This window comes from Lycorma delicatula, chromosome 2 (genome assembly GCF_047948215.1).
Source record: "Lycorma delicatula isolate Av1 chromosome 2, ASM4794821v1, whole genome shotgun sequence".
In the NCBI taxonomy this organism is placed as follows: Eukaryota; Metazoa; Arthropoda; class Insecta; order Hemiptera; family Fulgoridae; genus Lycorma; species Lycorma delicatula.
The window spans coordinates 213863924-213883381 of NC_134456.1; the positions used below are offsets into that span (position 1 = coordinate 213863924).

The following is a 19458-nucleotide window of genomic DNA, read 5'->3' on the forward strand; positions in this document are numbered from 1 at the left end:
TTTCATGCATGTCTCAGAAAGGCAATATCTTGTTTAATCTTCCAGCTGCTTACCAATGATAAAAAAATATCAAAATTCTTAATATTTTGGTGAATTATTAGGTTATTCGGATTCATTAAGAAGCTATTGTTTACATCATTAACACCCTTCCACAGCAATATATGATAACTACAACCCATTATCATAGCAGAACTAAAAAATTCACATCTAACCAGTAACCAGTAAAAATGAATTTGCATAACATGTATAAACAACACCATTTTTCACACACATCCATAGATATCAGTTTATCCCCATTATCAATCAAGTACAACAAAACAACTCACACATACACACCACACACTCATTATGAACCTTTTTCTTATATTTGGCTATAGAATTTGGAATTGCTCTATGTATTTTGTTGATTACTCTTTCCATAGTTTATACTCTAGTATAAATTGTATAATTTTGTCATTCAATTTTTATTTCTGTTTACCTTAAGCTCTGTTTGTTTTTAATTTTTATTATTGTTGAATTGTGAACATTTCTAAAATTTGAGTGTGTTATTTTGTCAACTTCTCAGACAGTGATTTGGACCGTGAAAATTGCTTGCACGATCACATTTTTTTTTGGTTATGTTCCAGCTACTTAAATATATTTTCTTATAATTATAAAAAGTATTTTTAGATTTTGTATATTAAGATTTGTCACAGTTATTTTTATTACTAATGTTATTATTTTTCTTTGTGCAACATTTTAATTTTTAAGTTCTTCTGTTTTGGATGTTCTCCCATTTAGGGCATTCCAGCTTCCAAGAATATAATCTTCAGCAAAAGAATGTGGATGGCTAAAAAGGGAGGTGTAGAGGTCATCAGAATTATTATTTTGTTACTATTAATCTATAGTTGCTTTGATATTCATTTGTTTTGTGTGCATGATTAAGGTTATCTCTATGTACATGGATATGTATGTGATTTGTATGTTGATAGATTGGCAAGTGTTCCTCTGGAGAGCTTTCCAGTGTTCATTGTATGTTTGAAACTGCATCCTTTTTACAGACATAGACATTATGTGGTTAAAGAAGTTCAGTTTATATTCCAGAGGTTGATGTGTTGTGTTTGGCAATTTTATTTTTTATATATAGCCCAATTTAAATAACCTAATTATAATATTTAAAAAAAATAGGGATTAATAAAATAGAATGTGAGGAGTAAAATTTAATAATAAATAATAAATCTTGATAATCATCATTATCAAGAATTTTACTCCAGTCATGTTCATATAAATATGACCTTAATTTATCATAATCCAGAACCTCTTTAAAATCCTTAACAAAATTATTTTGAGTTCAGCCTTAGAAATAGCAATGGCAACAGCCAGCCCTATAACTATTAAAATGTATCAGAATGACAACACTAGAAATATTGTGTTTATATAAACTTGATTTATAAAATATGTAATTAATACAGGATACAGGTTGGTTTATCATTATCAGTAACTAGTATCCATTTCCCCCCCCCCCCCAAAAAAAAAATAGTTTAAAATGAACTAAGGAGCTGTACCCATTCATATGGAGTATTTCTAGATATTGTTCATCATTATTATCCAGTCTTTCATTAATATTTATGTTAATATTAACCATTTTACACATTAGAATTGTAGGAAGAAAGGGAATGTGAAGGTCTTCAAGTCTAATTTTGCCTTATTCCAGCTATAAACACAGAGTGTAAAAAATAAACTAAATATATTCCAAAAGAATAACATCTCATCTGTATCATCCGGTGACTCACAATCTATTGTCATACTAGTAAAACCCTCTATAACAGATGCAAACACAATAAGCCTAGTAGCTTTAGAAAAATTACTACAAAAAAAAAGAAGATATATATCCATCTATTGTATATATAGAAGCTTCATAAAGTGATTTCATGCATGTCTCAGAAAGGCAATATCTTGGTTAATCTTCCAGCTGCTTACCAATGATAAAAAAATAACAAAATTCTTAATATTTTGGTTAATTATTAGGTTATTCTGATTCATTAAGAAGCTATTGTTTACATAATTAACACCCTTCCACAGCAATATGTGATAACTACCTCCCATTATCATAGCAGAATTTAAAAATTCACATCTAACCAGTAACCAGTAAAAATGAATTTGCATAACATGTATAAAAAAACACCATTTTTCACACACATCCATAGATACCAGTTTATCCCCATTATCAATCAAGTACAACAAAACAACTCACACATACACACCACACACTCATTATGAACCTTTTTCTTATATTTGGCTATAGAATTTGGAATTGCTCTATGTATTTTGTTGATTACTCTTTCCATAGTTTATACTCTAGTATAAATTGTATAATTTTGTCATTCAATTTTTATTTCAGTTTACCTTAAGCTCTGTTTGTTTTTAATTTTTATTATTGTTGAATTGTGAACATTTCTAAAATTTGAGTGTGTTATTTTGTCAACTTCTCAGACAGTGATTTGGACCGTGAAAATTGCTTGCACGATCACATTTTTTTTTGGTTATGTTCCAGCTACTTAAAAATATTTTCTTATAATTATTAAAAGTATTTTTAGATTTTGTATATTAAGATTTGTCACAGTTATTTTTATTACTAATGTTATTATTTTTCTTTGTGCAACATTTTAATTTTTAAGTTCTTCTGTTTTGGATGTTCTCCCATTTAGGGCATTCCAGCTTCCAAGAATATAATCTTCAGCAAAAGAATGTGGATGGCTAAAAAGGGAGGTGTAGAGGTCATCAGAATTATTATTTTGTTACTATTAATCTATAGTTGCTTTGATATTCATTTGTTTTGTGTGCATGATTAAGGTTATCTCTATGTACATGGATATGTATGTGATTTGTATGTTGATAGATTGGCAAGTGTTCCTCTGGAGAGCTTTCCAGTGTTCATTGTATGTTTGAAACTGCATCCTTTTTACAGACATAGACATTATGTGGTTAAAGAAGTTCAGTTTATATTCCAGAGGTTGATGTGTTGTGTTTGGCAATTTTATTTTTTATATATAGCCCAATTTAAATAACCTAATTATAATATTTAAAAAAAATAGGGATTAATAAAATAGAATGTGAGCAGTAAAATTTAATAATAAATAATAAATCTTGATAATCATCATTATCAAGAATTTTACTCCAGTCATGTTCATATAAATATGACCTTAATTTATCATAATCCAGAACCTCTTTAAAATCCTTAACAAAATTATTTTGAGTTCAGCCTTAGAAATAGCATTGGCAACAGCCAGCCCTATAACTATTAAAATGTGTCAGAATGACAACACTAGAAATATTGTGTTTATATAAACTTGATTTATAAAATATGTAATTAATACAGGATACAGGTTGGTTTATCAGTATCAGTAACTAGTATCCATTTTTTGCCCCCCCCCCAAAAAAAAAAAAAAAACTAGTATAAAATTAACTAAGGAGCTGTACCCATTCATATGGAGTATTTCCAGATATTGTTCATCATTATCCATTCTTTCATTAATATTTATGTTAATATTAACCATTTAACACATTAGAATTGTAGGAAGAAAGGGAATGTGAAGGTCTCAAGTCTAATTTTGCCTTATTCCAGCTATAAACACAGAGTGTAAAAAATAAACTAAATATATTCCAAAAGAATAACATCTCATCTGTATCATCCGGTGACTCACAATCTATTGTCATACTAGTAAAACCCTCTATAACAGATGCAAACACAATAAGCCTAGTAGCTTTAGAAAAATTACTACAAAAAAAAAGAAGATATATATCCATCTATTGTATATATAGAAGCTTCATAAAGTGATTTCATGCATGTCTCAGAAAGGCAATATCTTGGTTAATCTTCCAGCTGCTTACCAATGATAAAAAAATAACAAAATTCTTAATATTTTGGTTAATTATTAGGTTATTCTGATTCATTAAGAAGCTATTGTTTACATAATTAACACCCTTCCACAGCAATATGTGATAACTACCTCCCATTATCATAGCAGAATTTAAAAATTCACATCTAACCAGTAACCAGTAAAAATGAATTTGCATAACATGTATAAAAAAACACCATTTTTCACACACATCCATAGATACCAGTTTATCCCCATTATCAATCAAGTACAACAAAACAACTCACACATACACACCAGACACTCATTATGAACCTTTTTCTTATATTTGGCTATAGAATTTGGAATTGCTCTATGTATTTTGTTGATTACTCTTTCCATAGTTTATACTCTAGTATAAATTGTATAATTTTGTCATTCAATTTTTATTTCAGTTTACCTTAAGCTCTGTTTGTTTTTAATTTTTATTATTGTTGAATTGTGAACATTTCTAAAATTTGAGTGTGTTATTTTGTCAACTTCTCAGACAGTGATTTGGACCGTGAAAATTGCTTGCACGATCACATTTTTTTTTGGTTATGTTCCAGCTACTTAAAAATATTTTCTTATAATTATTAAAAGTATTTTTAGATTTTGTATATTAAGATTTGTCACAGTTATTTTTATTACTAATGTTATTATTTTTCTTTGTGCAACATTTTAATTTTTAAATTCTTCTGTTTTGGATGTTCTCCCATTTAGGGCATTCCAGCTTCCAAGAATATAATCTTCAGCAAAAGAATGTGGATGGCTAAAAAGGGAGGTGTAGAGGTCATCAGAATTATTATTTTGTTACTATTAATCTATAGTTGCTTTGATATTCATTTGTTTTGTGTGCATGATTAAGGTTATCTCTATGTACATGGATATGTATGTGATTTGTATGTTGATAGATTGGCAAGTGTTCCTCTGGAGAGCTTTCCAGTGTTCATTGTATGTTTGAAACTGCATCCTTTTTACAGACATAGACATTATGTGGTTAAAGAAGTTCAGTTTATATTCCAGAGGTTGATGTGTTGTGTTTGGCAATTTTATTTTTTATATATAGCCCAATTTAAATAACCTAATTATAATATTTAAAAAAAATAGGGATTAATAAAATAGAATGTGAGGAGTAAAATTTAATAATAAATAATAAATCTTGATAATCATCATTATCAAGAATTTTACTCCAGTCATGTTCATATAAATATGACCTTAATTTATCATAATCCAGAACCTCTTTAAAATCCTTAACAAAATTATTTTGAGTTCAGCCTTAGAAATAGCAATGGCAACAGCCAGCCCTATAACTATTAAAATGTGTCAGAATGACAACACTAGAAATATTGTGTTTATATAAACTTGATTTATAAAATATGTAATTAATACAGGATACAGGTTGGTTTATCATTATTAGTAACTAGTATCCATTTTTTGCCCCCCCCCCCAAAAAAAAAAAAACTAGTATAAAATTAACTAAGGAGCTGTACCCATTCATATGGAGTATTTCTAGATATTGTTCATCATTATTATCCATTCTTTCATTAATATTTATGTTAATATTAACCATTTAACACATTAGAATTGTAGGAAGAAAGGGAATGTGAAGGTCTTCAAGTCTAATTTTGCCTTATTCCAGCTATAAACACAGAGTGTAAAAAATAAACTAAATATATTCCATAAGAATAACATCTCATCTGTATCATCCGGTGACTCACAATCTATTGTCATACTAGTAAAACCCTCTATAACAGATGCAAACACAATAAGCCTAGTAGCTTTAGAAAAATTACTACAAAAAAAAGAAGATATATATCCATCTATTGTATATATAGAAGCTTCATAAAGTGATTTCATGCATGTCTCAGAAAGGCAATATCTTGGTTAATCTTCCAGCTGCTTACCAATGATAAAAAAATAACAAAATTCTTAATATTTTGGTTAATTATTAGGTTATTCTGATTCATTAAGAAGCTATTGTTTACATAATTAACACCCTTCCACAGCAATATGTGATAACTACCTCCCATTATCATAGCAGAATTTAAAAATTCACATCTAACCAGTAACCAGTAAAAATGAATTTGCATAACATGTATAAAAAAACACCATTTTTCACACACATCCATAGATACCAGTTTATCCCCATTATCAATCAAGTACAACAAAACAACTCACACATACACACCAGACACTCATTATGAACCTTTTTCTTATATTTGGCTATAGAATTTGGAATTGCTCTATGTATTTTGTTGATTACTCTTTCCATAGTTTATACTCTAGTATAAATTGTATAATTTTGTCATTCAATTTTTATTTCAGTTTACCTTAAGCTCTGTTTGTTTTTAATTTTTATTATTGTTGAATTGTGAACATTTCTAAAATTTGAGTGTGTTATTTTGTCAACTTCTCAGACAGTGATTTGGACCGTGAAAATTGCTTGCACGATCACATTTTTTTTTGGTTATGTTCCAGCTACTTAAAAATATTTTCTTATAATTATTAAAAGTATTTTTAGATTTTGTATATTAAGATTTGTCACAGTTATTTTTATTACTAATGTTATTATTTTTCTTTGTGCAACATTTTAATTTTTAAATTCTTCTGTTTTGGATGTTCTCCCATTTAGGGCATTCCAGCTTCCAAGAATATAATCTTCAGCAAAAGAATGTGGATGGCTAAAAAGGGAGGTGTAGAGGTCATCAGAATTATTATTTTGTTACTATTAATCTATAGTTGCTTTGATATTCATTTGTTTTGTGTGCATGATTAAGGTTATCTCTATGTACATGGATATGTATGTGATTTGTATGTTGATAGATTGGCAAGTGTTCCTCTGGAGAGCTTTCCAGTGTTCATTGTATGTTTGAAACTGCATCCTTTTTACAGACATAGACATTATGTGGTTAAAGAAGTTCAGTTTATATTCCAGAGGTTGATGTGTTGTGTTTGGCAATTTTATTTTTTATATATAGCCCAATTTAAATAACCTAATTATAATATTTAAAAAAAATAGGGATTAATAAAATAGAATGTGAGGAGTAAAATTTAATAATAAATAATAAATCTTGATAATCATCATTATCAAGAATTTTACTCCAGTCATGTTCATATAAATATGACCTTAATTTATCATAATCCAGAACCTCTTTAAAATCCTTAACAAAATTATTTTGAGTTCAGCCTTAGAAATAGCAATGGCAACAGCCAGCCCTATAACTATTAAAATGTGTCAGAATGACAACACTAGAAATATTGTGTTTATATAAACTTGATTTATAAAATATGTAATTAATACAGGATACAGGTTGGTTTATCATTATTAGTAACTAGTATCCATTTTTTGCCCCCCCCCCCCCAAAAAAAAAAAAACTAGTATAAAATTAACTAAGGAGCTGTACCCATTCATATGGAGTATTTCTAGATATTGTTCATCATTATTATCCATTCTTTCATTAATATTTATGTTAATATTAACCATTTAACACATTAGAATTGTAGGAAGAAAGGGAATGTGAAGGTCTTCAAGTCTAATTTTGCCTTATTCCAGCTATAAACACAGAGTGTAAAAAATAAACTAAATATATTCCAAAAGAATAACATCTCATCTGTATCATCCGGTGACTCACAATCTATTGTCATACTAGTAAAACCCTCTATAACAGATGCAAACACAATAAGCCTAGTAGCTTTAGAAAAATTACTACAAAAAAAAGAAGATATATATCCATCTATTGTATATATAGAAGCTTCATAAAGTGATTTCATGCATGTCTCAGAAAGGCAATATCTTGGTTAATCTTCCAGCTGCTTACCAATGATAAAAAAATAACAAAATTCTTAATATTTTGGTTAATTATTAGGTTATTCTGATTCATTAAGAAGCTATTGTTTACATAATTAACACCCTTCCACAGCAATATGTGATAACTACCTCCCATTATCATAGCAGAATTAAAAAATTCACATCTAACCAGTAACCAGTAAAAATGAATTTGCATAACATGTATAAAAAAACACCATTTTTCACACACATCCATAGATACCAGTTTATCCCCATTATCAATCAAGTACAACAAAACAACTCACACATACACACCACACACTCATTATGAACCTTTTTCTTATATTTGGCTATAGAATTTGGAATTGCTCTATGTATTTTGTTGATTACTCTTTCCATAGTTTATACTCTAGTATAAATTGTATAATTTTGTCATTCAATTTTTATTTCAGTTTACCTTAAGCTCTGTTTGTTTTTAATTTTTATTATTGTTGAATTGTGAACATTTGTAAAATTTGAGTGTGTTATTTTGTCATCTTCTCAGACAGTGATTTGGACCGTGAAAATTGCTTGCACGATCACATTTTTTTTTGGTTATGTTCCGGCTACTTAAAAATATTTTCTTATAATTATTAAAAGTATTATTAGATTTTGTATATTAAGATTTGTTACAGTTATTTTTATTAATAATGTTATTATTTTTCTTTGTGCAACATTTTAATTTTTAAATTCTTCTGTTTTGGATGTTCTCCCATTTAGGGCATTCCAGCTTCCAAGAATTTAATCTTCTGCAAAAGAATGTGGATGGCTAAAAGGGGAGGTGTAGAGGTCATCAGAATTATTATTTTGTTACTATTAATCTTTAGTTGCTTTGATATTCATTTGTTTTGTGTGCATGATTAAGGTTATCTCTATGTACATGGATATGTATGTGATTTGTATGTTGATAGATTGGCAAGTGTTCCTCTGGAGAGCTTTCCAGTGTTCATTGTATGTTTGAAACTGCATCCTTTTTTACAGACATAGACATTATGTGGTTAAAGAAGTTCATTTTATATTCCAGAGGTTGATGTGTTGTGTTTGGCAATTTTATTTTTTATATATAGCCCAATTTAAATAACCTAATTATAATATTTAAAAAAAATAGGGAATAATAAAATAGAATGTGAGGAGTAAAATTTAAAAATAAATAATAAATTTTGATAATCATCATTATCAGGAATTTTACTCCAGTCATGTTCATATAAATATGACCTTAATTTATCATAATCCAGAACCTCTTTAAAATCCTTAACAAAATTATTTTGAGTTCAGCCTTAGAAATAGCAATGGCAACAGCCAGCCCTATAACTATTAAAATGTGTCAGAATGACAACACTAGAAATATTGTGTTTATATAAACTTGATTTATAAAATATGTAATTAATACAGGATACAGGTTGGTTTATCATTATCAGTAACTAGTATCCATTTTTTGCCCCCCCCCCCCAAAAAAAAAAAAACTAGTATAAAATTAACTAAGGAGCTGTACCCATTCATATGGAGTATTTCCAGATATTGTTCATCATTATCCATTCTTTCATTAATATTTATGTTAATATTAACCATTTAACACATTAGAATTGTAGGAAGAAAGGGAATGTGAAGGTCTTCAAGTCTAATTTTGCCTTATTCCAGCTATAAACACAGAGTGTAAAAAATAAACTAAATATATTCCAAAAGAATAACATCTCATCTGTATCATCCGGTGACTCACAATCTATTGTCATACTAGTAAAACCCTCTATAACAGATGCAAACACAATAAGCCTAGTAGCTTTAGAAAAATTACAAAAAAAAAAGAAGATATATATCCATCTATTGTATATATAGAAGCTTCATAAAGTGATTTCATGCATGTCTCAGAAAGGCAATATCTTGGTTAATCTTCCAGCTGCTTACCAATGATAAAAAAATAACAAAATTCTTAATATTTTGGTTAATTATTAGGTTATTCTGATTCATTAAGAAGCTATTGTTTACATAATTAACACCCTTCCACAGCAATATGTGATAACTACCTCCCATTATCATAGCAGAATTTAAAAATTCACATCTAACCAGTAACCAGTAAAAATGAATTTGCATAACATGTATAAAAAAACACCATTTTTCACACACATCCATAGATACCAGTTTATCCCCATTATCAATCAAGTACAACAAAACAACTCACACATACACACCACACACTCATTATGAACCTTTTTCTTATATTTGGCTATAGAATTTGGAATTGCTCTATGTATTTTGTTGATTATTCTTTCCATAGTTTATACTCTAGTATAAATTGTATAATTTTGTCATTCAATTTTTATTTCAGTTTACCTTAAGCTCTGTTTGTTTTTAATTTTTATTATTGTTGAATTGTGAACATTTCTAAAATTTGAGTGTGTTATTTTGTCAACTTCTCAGACAGTGATTTGGACCGTGAAAATTGCTTGCACGATCACATTTTTTTTTGGTTATGTTCCAGCTACTTAAAAATATTTTCTTATAATTATTAAAAGTATTTTTAGATTTTGTATATTAAGATTTGTCACAGTTATTTTTATTACTAATGTTATTATTTTTCTTTGTGCAACATTTTAATTTTTAAGTTCTTCTGTTTTGGATGTTCTCCCATTTAGGGCATTCCAGCTTCCAAGAATATAATCTTCAGCAAAAGAATGTGGATGGCTAAAAAGGGAGGTGTAGAGGTCATCAGAATTATTATTTTGTTACTATTAATCTATAGTTGCTTTGATATTCATTTGTTTTGTGTGCATGATTAAGGTTATCTCTATGTACATGGATATGTATGTGATTTGTATGTTGATAGATTGGCAAGTGTTCCTCTGGAGAGCTTTCCAGTGTTCATTGTATGTTTGAAACTGCATCCTTTTTACAGACATAGACATTATGTAGTTAAAGAAGTTCAGTTTATATTCCAGAGGTTGATGTGTTGTGTTTGGCAATTTTATTTTTTATATATAGCCCAATTTAAATAACCTAATTATAATATTTAAAAAAAATAGGGATTAATAAAAGAGAATGTGAGGAGTAAAATTTAATAATAAATAATAAATCTTGATAATCATCATTATCAAGAATTTTACTCCAGTCATGTTCATATAAATATGACCTTAATTTATCATAATCCAGAACCTCTTTAAAATCCTTAACAAAATTATTTTGAGTTCAGCCTTAGAAATAGCAATGGCAACAGCCAGCCCTATAACTATTAAAATGTGTCAGAATGACAACACTAGAAATATTGTGTTTATATAAACTTGATTTATAAAATATGTAATTAATACAGGATACAGGTTGGTTTATCATTATCAGTAACTAGTATCCATTTCCCCCCCCCCCCCCAAAAAAAAAAAAACTAGTATAAAATGAACTAAGGAGCTGTACCCATTCATATGGAGTATTTCTAGATATTGTTCATCATTATTATCCAGTCTTTCATTAATATTTATGTTAATATTAACCATTTAACACATTAGAATTGTAGGAAGAAAGGGAATGTGAAGGTCTTCAAGTCTAATTTTGCCTTATTCCAGCTATAAACACAGAGTGTAAAAAATAAACTAAATATATTCCAAAAGAATAACATCTCATCTGTATCATCCGGTGACTCACAATCTATTGTCATACTAGTAAAACCCTCTATAACAGATGCAAACACAATAAGCCTAGTAGCTTTAGAAAAATTACTACAAAAAAAAAAGAAGATATATATCCATCTATTGTATATATAGAAGCTTCATAAAGTGATTTCATGCATGTCTCAGAAAGGCAATATCTTGGTTAATCTTCCAGCTGCTTACCAATGATAAAAAAAATATCAAAATTTTAATATTTTGGTGAATTATTAAGTTATTCTGATTCATTAAGAAGCTATTGTTTACATCATTAACACCCTTCCACAGCAATATGTGATAACTACCTCCCATTATCATAGCAGAATTTAAAAATTCACATCTAACCAGTAACCAGTAAAAATGAATTTGCATAACATGTATAAAAAAACACCATTTTTCACACACATCCATAGATACCAGTTTATCCCCATTATCAATCAAGTACAACAAAACAACTCACACATACACACCAGACACTCATTATGAACCTTTTTCTTATATTTGGCTATAGAATTTGGAATTGCTCTATGTATTTTGTTGATTACTCTTTCCATAGTTTATACTCTAGTATAAATTGTATAATTTTGTCATTCAATTTTTATTTCAGTTTACCTTAAGCTCTGTTTGTTTTTAATTTTTATTATTGTTGAATTGTGAACATTTGTAAAATTTGAGTGTGTTATTTTGTCAACTTCTCAGACAGTGATTTGGACCGTGAAAATTGCTTGCACGATCACATTTTTTTTTGGTTATGTTCCAGCTACTTAAAAATATTTTCTTATAATTATTAAAAGTATTTTTAGATTTTGTATATTAAGATTTGTCACAGTTATTTTTATTACTAATGTTATTATTTTTCTTTGTGCAACATTTTAATTTTTAAATTCTTCTGTTTTGGATGTTCTCCCATTTAGGGCATTCCAGCTTCCAAGAATATAATCTTCAGCAAAAGAATGTGGATGGCTAAAAAGGGAGGTGTAGAGGTCATCAGAATTATTATTTTGTTACTATTAATCTATAGTTGCTTTGATATTCATTTGTTTTGTGTGCATGATTAAGGTTATCTCTATGTACATGGATATGTATGTGATTTGTATGTTGATAGATTGGCAAGTGTTCCTCTGGAGAGCTTTCCAGTGTTCATTGTATGTTTGAAACTGCATCCTTTTTACAGACATAGACATTATGTGGCTTAAAGAAGTTTAGTTTATATTCCAGAGGTTGATGTGTTGTGTTTGGCAATTATATTTTTTATATATAGCCCAATTTAAATAACCTAATTATAATATTTAAAAAAAATAGGGATTAATAAAATAGAATGTGAGGAGTAAAATTGTAAAAAAAACTATAAAAAATTTCTAAAAGCTGTTTTACAGCTTCTAAAAAGGTTTCACAAATATTTAAAAGTATCTAATATAATCACTCATCCTGATCATATTAGAGGTAATAAACACATAATTTCAAATATAAATAACACAAAAGTAAGTAATGATAGATTTAAATCTCTTACTCGAAAGAAAATAACGTAATACAGTCAAAAATACAATCGATGAATAAAGTTTTAATTCACAATGATTTTATTATTGAAATAGTACATATAATGAAATCTTTTCATATTCAGATTTAAAAATTTATTCACATTAAAATACCAATAACAACAGTTCCATTCTCTGTATCAGATTATAATAGCAGCAGTATGAACTCATTTATATAAGGTACTGAGAGGATGAACGTAACTGTCTATATTTTAATTATTTTAGATATGTTTTTTAATAAAGTAATAGCAAGAGAGTTGCACCTTATTTGGTATCTCACCAAATATTGTTAAAAGGATTAAAAATATATGGATAAAAAATTAAACTGCTTGTAAGAAAACAATCCATCACTGATAAAGCTATGGAATAGGATTCTGTAAGACTACTACAAACAATTTTGAACAAATAAACAAACTTTTTACAAACAACTTTTTTGGGTTGAAATGAATTAAAACTGTATTTTTCAAGCCTTTTTCCCTTTAAGAGCCTGGAAATTGTTCTGGTATTACAAGGGATGATAAGGAAGTAAGTTACACCCCTCTATAAAACAAACACATATTTATGAGACAATCTTTTTTTTTATTGAATAAAAAACCTACATATTTCTATCTATTTTTCGATATAATCACCAATCTTTTTCTAAACACTTTTCATACTTTGTGACAAGTTTTTCAATTCTACTCTCATAAAAATTTCATCCAATTTCCTTCAACCATTTAAGGACTTCTTCTTTCAGTTCATTATCATTAGGGAATTGCTTCCCTCCCCAATGTCACTAGAGAGAACCAAACAGGTGGTAGTTGCAGGTTGCTAGGTCAGGGCTGTAAGGCAGATGAGGCTGCACTTCCCACTTGAATTTTTGCAGTAACTCTTGTGTCATATGAGCTGAATGAGGAGTAGCGTTGTCGTGAGGAAAACCGACTCCATCACTCAATTTTCCGTGTCTTTAATGGCTTAATGACTTAATGTCTTTAATGACTATCAGCATAAACTTTCGAACACGTGGGGATGTTTTCACTTTTTTTGGCTGGGGCGAATTTTTGTGTCTCCATTCATGTGATGCTCAGGATTGTAATGAAGCATCCAGCTCTCATCCCCTGTGATGATTTGTTTCAAACATTGTGTACTAGTCCTGGAATAATGTTGAAGAAGAGAAAGAGCAGATTCAAAACATTGATATTTGTGGTTACCGGTCAACAGATGTGGCACCATCGTGCACACATCTTATGGTAACCTAGCTGATTGTGAATAATCACAAACGCTGCCATAACTGGTATTGTGTTTGTGTTTGTAAGTTCACTTACAATCTCTTTAATTTTAATGTTCCAGTTACTCAAGATCATTTCATTGACACATTCCACGTTTCCTGACGTGTTTGCAGTTGAAGGACACCCAGCATGCAGTTCGTCACTCACATTTGTTCTTCCGTTTCTGAACACTGGCAACATTTTGTGACCATGGGACATGACATTGCATTCTCACTGTATATCTCAACAGTTTAGTGATGAATTTCACAACAGTTGTAATTTTTTGCCCACAAAAATCGAACTAATGAACGCACTTCTATGCTGGATGAAACCTCTAGAGGACATGCCATATTGACAACGACACTACCCACATACTGAGTGTTGTACAGAATTTCTGCTGGGGGACCGTGAAGACAACAACACAACCAGTGCTCTCCACAAGATATTAATATATCCCTTTCACTCCAACAACATGGCAAGGGTATAACTTTTTTTTTGATCAAGCTCTTGGACATTACCAATAAAATATTACAGTATTGGAATCAAGTTCTATATAACAGAGTCCTATGGAATAACAACTTCCACTCAATTTGAAAATAGTTCTTTATCATATCTAATAATTCTTAATTGTAAATATGTACTATTATTCTTCATGTAAACAATTAGCATATCTTCACACAAAATTATTATTCCTGTACATAATAATTCATATATACTCAAATTCACTTCACAGAACTTAATTAACAATAAATAAGTTAGTAAATTTTCAGGTAAATTATATAACTAAAACACATTTTAAAAAATAACTTACAAAATGATCAGTCATTCTCTTTGATCGTTATCATTTTTTGGTATCACTGTTAAGTATATCTTACAAAAATTTGGACATGATCTCATAAGCTTTTCTTTAGAACTTTGCCCAAAAATCCTGCACCCCCAGTAACTAGTATTGTTTCTCCTCCATAAAATTGTTGTATTGGAGTTTCTGATAAACTGGTGTTTATGCTGCCTTTAGATGTCTCTTACAAATAAAGACTTTACAATAAAACACAGTATCACATTTTTAAATACAATAATTACATTTCCAAACTACATATTTTGTAAACTACTTTTTATTTAGAAAGATTATATAAAGTAACCAATATAAAACAATCATTTAAAAAGTAATAGAAATACCAGTTAGAAAAAAGTGATTATTTTCTTTGTTAGGTAACTAAATAGCATAATTTTTCAGAACTTACTGCCTTTACATTAAATCTGATTAATTTTTTTATGTTGTTTTGTATCAGTGCTAAATGACTCATCTATAAATTTGGAATACTTTCCTGATTGATTTATTGTTTATTTTACTGATCGCACTTGCTGGAAGTCAAGTAAAATGTTTCTTTCTTAGCTGTGAATTCATCTGTTGTTTCACAGTCCTGATTCTGAATGTTTTCCTGACTGTAACCGTTTAGAAATCCGTTTGAAGGATAATATCAGAATGCCGTTTAAGTCCTCAAACAAATCCTGATTGTATTTAACACTATAACACACTATATAATCAGTAATATATATATATATATATATATATATATATATATATATATATATATATGTACTGCTAAATACTAAATAAATAACCAAATACTGCTGTATACTAAAATATATATATATATATTTTATCATTATATATCCCTATATTACATATCCCTATATCCCTATATATCCCTAGATCTATAAACATAGATCTTAAAAAAACCTAAGTTAGTAAGGAATGATATTTTATGATTAATAAAAGTCAAACGAGTAAATGCAAACAAAAGATTATCTTTACATAAAAATGAACTATTTTTTCTTACAAAAAAATAATACAAAACTAGTATTTAAATTAACAAGAAATAATTACTTTAGAGGCAAAAATTTGATTTATGATACTATTCTATTGTAGATGCGATTATATATTATATTTATCAATGCTATTACACATACAGCTGCAACATCTTACAAATTACTCACCCTTCATATGAGTATCAGCGTTGAACATGTTAATAGTTTCTTACCTATGCAATGTGTTATTAACACCACCGCTACCAACACCACCGCTACCATCAGTTAAAAATACAACCTGTTATTCATTTGTCAGTGAAGTTAAGCACAGAATACCAGTAATGGATAAGTTATTATAATAAAAAAATTAGTGTTAACATGTAAGATAAATTATAATTATTAATGACCACGTTTGCTTATATAAATGAAAAACTTTTATTGCTATTGATAGTTAAGAAAGGGAATTACAAAAATTAAAGAGGAGGTACTGTTTTGATAAATGCTGATTGTATAAAATCACATGTCTCTGTGTAAAAAAAAATTAATATATAACTTTTTTCATTAGTTGTGCTTTTTATTTATTTATTATTTCATTTGGTAGTGCTTCATTTTTAGAAAATTGTAATTTTGTGCCCGTTTTTCAATAAGGCTTCATTGAAGTTTGTTTTCATTATTTTGAACTTGTATTATATCATTTCGAGTGTCTCGGTGAAGATTACAAGAGTAACTCTTTAATTATTATAATAATGTATTTCTTTTTCAATTTTGTAAAAGAATTGTATTATATTGTTATTTTTTCATTATCCTTAAAAAAACAAAACAAAACTAAACAACGGGACCGTTTTATTTGATATTTCGATTTATATATTATTACTAACTGCATTAATAATAACATCAATTAAACAAATAAAAAAATATGGTTAAACATAAAAAAAATAATTATGTAAACTTGCCAAATTTTATTTATAGCTATTATTGTAATTACGTATTATCATATTATTATAATTAAAATCCTATGCCAATTAATAACGCCAAGTAAAGTCAGACTTTCTTCAGAGTTGTAGATATATATATATATATATATATATATATATATATATATATATATATATATATATATAATATACATATACATAAGTATAATACTATATTATTAGTATAATATGATATATATATATATATTAAAAAAGATTTATTATAATTATGCTACATTATAATTGTAACCTAATAATATGATTGTTTAAGAAAATTATGAACAATGTTGGAATACTGTCAATTTGTTTTAAATTATTTATTTATTATTATATAATGTATTTGTATTAGCCAATATGTATTAATATTATTATTATTATTGTTTTTACTTTTAAAATATAATTTATTATGTAAATCTTTAATTAAAAATAAATAATTATAATTTAATTATTGCTGAGTAGGTAGTATTATATTCATAAATATAATATATTATGAAAAAGAAAATATACACACATTATACACAATTACTATGATTAATGTATAATTATTATTAAAATACTGCCCTATATATTATAATTTTTTTTTTGTCTTCAGTCATTTGACTGGTTTGATGCAGCTCTCCAAGATTCCCTATCTAGTGCTAGTCGTTTCATTTCAGTATACCCTCTACATCCTACATCCCCAACAATTTGTTTTACATACTCCAAACATGGCCTGCCTACACAATTTTTCCCTTCTACCTGTCCTTCCAATATTAAAGCGACTATTCCAGGATGCCTTAGTATGTGGCCTATAAGTCTGTCTCTTCTTTTAACTATATTTTTCCAAATGCTACTTTCTTCATCTATTTGCCGCAATACCTCTTCATTTGTCTCTTTATCCACCCATCTGATTTTTAACATTCTCCTATAGCACCACATTTCAAAAGCTTCTAATCTATTCTTCTCAGATACTCCGATTGTCCAAGTTTCACTTCCATATAAAGCGACACTCCAAACATACACTTTCAAAAATCTTTTCCTGACATTTAAATTCATTTTTGATGTAAACAAATTATATTTCTTACTGAAGGCTCGTTTAGCTTGTGCTATTCGGCATTTTATATCGCTCCTGCTTCGTCCATCTTTAGTAATTTTACTTCCCAAATTACAAAATTCTTCTACCTCCATAATCTTTTCTCCTCCTATTTTCACATTCAGTGGTCCATCTTTGTTATTTCTACTACATTTCATTACTTTTGTTTTGTTCTTGTTTATTTTCATGCGATAGTTTTTGCATAGGACTTCATCTATGCCGTTCATTGTTTCTTCTAAATCCTTTTTACTCTCGGCTAGAATTACTATATCATCAGCAAATCGTAGCATCTTTATCTTTTCACCTTGTACTGTTACTCCGAATCTAAATTGTTCTTTAACATCATTAACTGCTAGTTCCATGTAAAGATTAAAAAGTAACGGCGATAGGGAACATCCTTGTCGGATTATTAGGGCTTCTTTCTTATGTTCTTCAATTGTTATTGTTGCTGTTTGGTTCCTGTACATGTTAGCAATTGTTCTTCTATCTCTGTATTTGAACCCTAATTTTTTTAAAATGCTGAACATTTTATTCCAGTCTACGTTATCGAAAGCCTATAAATTCTAGGTCTATAAACGCCAAGTATGTTGGTTTGTTTTTCTTTAATCTTCCTTCTACTATTAATCTGAGGCCTAAAATTGCTTCCCTTGTCCCTATACTTTTCCTGAAACCAAATTGGTCTTCTCCTAACACTTCTTCCACTCTCCTCTCAATTCTTCTGTATAAAATTCTAGTTAAGATTTTTGATGCATGACTAGTTAAACTAATTGTTCTGTATTCTTCACATTTATCTGCCCCTGCTTTCTTTGGTATCATAACTATAACACTTTTTTTGAAGTCTGATGGAAATTCCCCATTTTCATAAATATTACACACCAGTTTGTATAATCTATCAATCGCTTCCTCACCTGCACTGCGCAGTAATTCTACAGGTATTCCGTCTATTCCAGGAGCCTTTCTGCCATTTAAATCTTTTAATGCTCTCTTAAATTCAGATCTCAGTATTGTTTCTCCCATTTCATCCTCCTCAACTTCCTCTTCTTCCTCTATAACACCATTTTCTAATTCATTTCCTCCGTATAACTCTTCAATATATTCCACCCATCTATCGACTTTACCTTTCGTATTATATATTGGTGTACCATCTTTGTTTAACACATTATTAGATTTTAATTTATGTACCCCAAAATTTTCCTTAACTTTCCTGTATGCTCCGTCTATTTTACCAATGTTCCTCTTTCCACTTCTGAACACTTTTCTTTAATCCACTCTTCTTTCGCGAGTTTGCACTTCCTGTTTATAGCATTTCTTAATTGCCGATAGTTCCTTTTGCCGATAGTTCCTTTTACTTTCTTCATCACTAGCATTCTTATATTTTCTACGTTCATCCATCAGCTGCAATATATCGTCTGAAACCCAAGGTTTTCTACCAGTTCTCTTTATTCCGCCTAAGTTTGCTTCTGCTGATTTAAGAATTTCCTTTTTAAC

General features: G+C 28.6%; 1 long non-coding RNA gene across 3 annotated transcripts in view; it reads left to right on the forward strand.

The window, feature by feature from the left end:
* The window catches only part of LOC142319637 (uncharacterized), a 270901-nt gene extending 255245 nt beyond the window's left edge, over positions 1–15656 (forward strand). For all 3 annotated transcript variants that reach the window (XR_012755237.1, XR_012755235.1, XR_012755236.1), the window contains one exon: positions 14198–15656. This is a non-coding gene — a long non-coding RNA (uncharacterized LOC142319637). The remainder of the gene's footprint in view (positions 1–14197) is intronic.
* The last annotated feature ends 3802 nt before the right edge of the window (positions 15657–19458 follow it).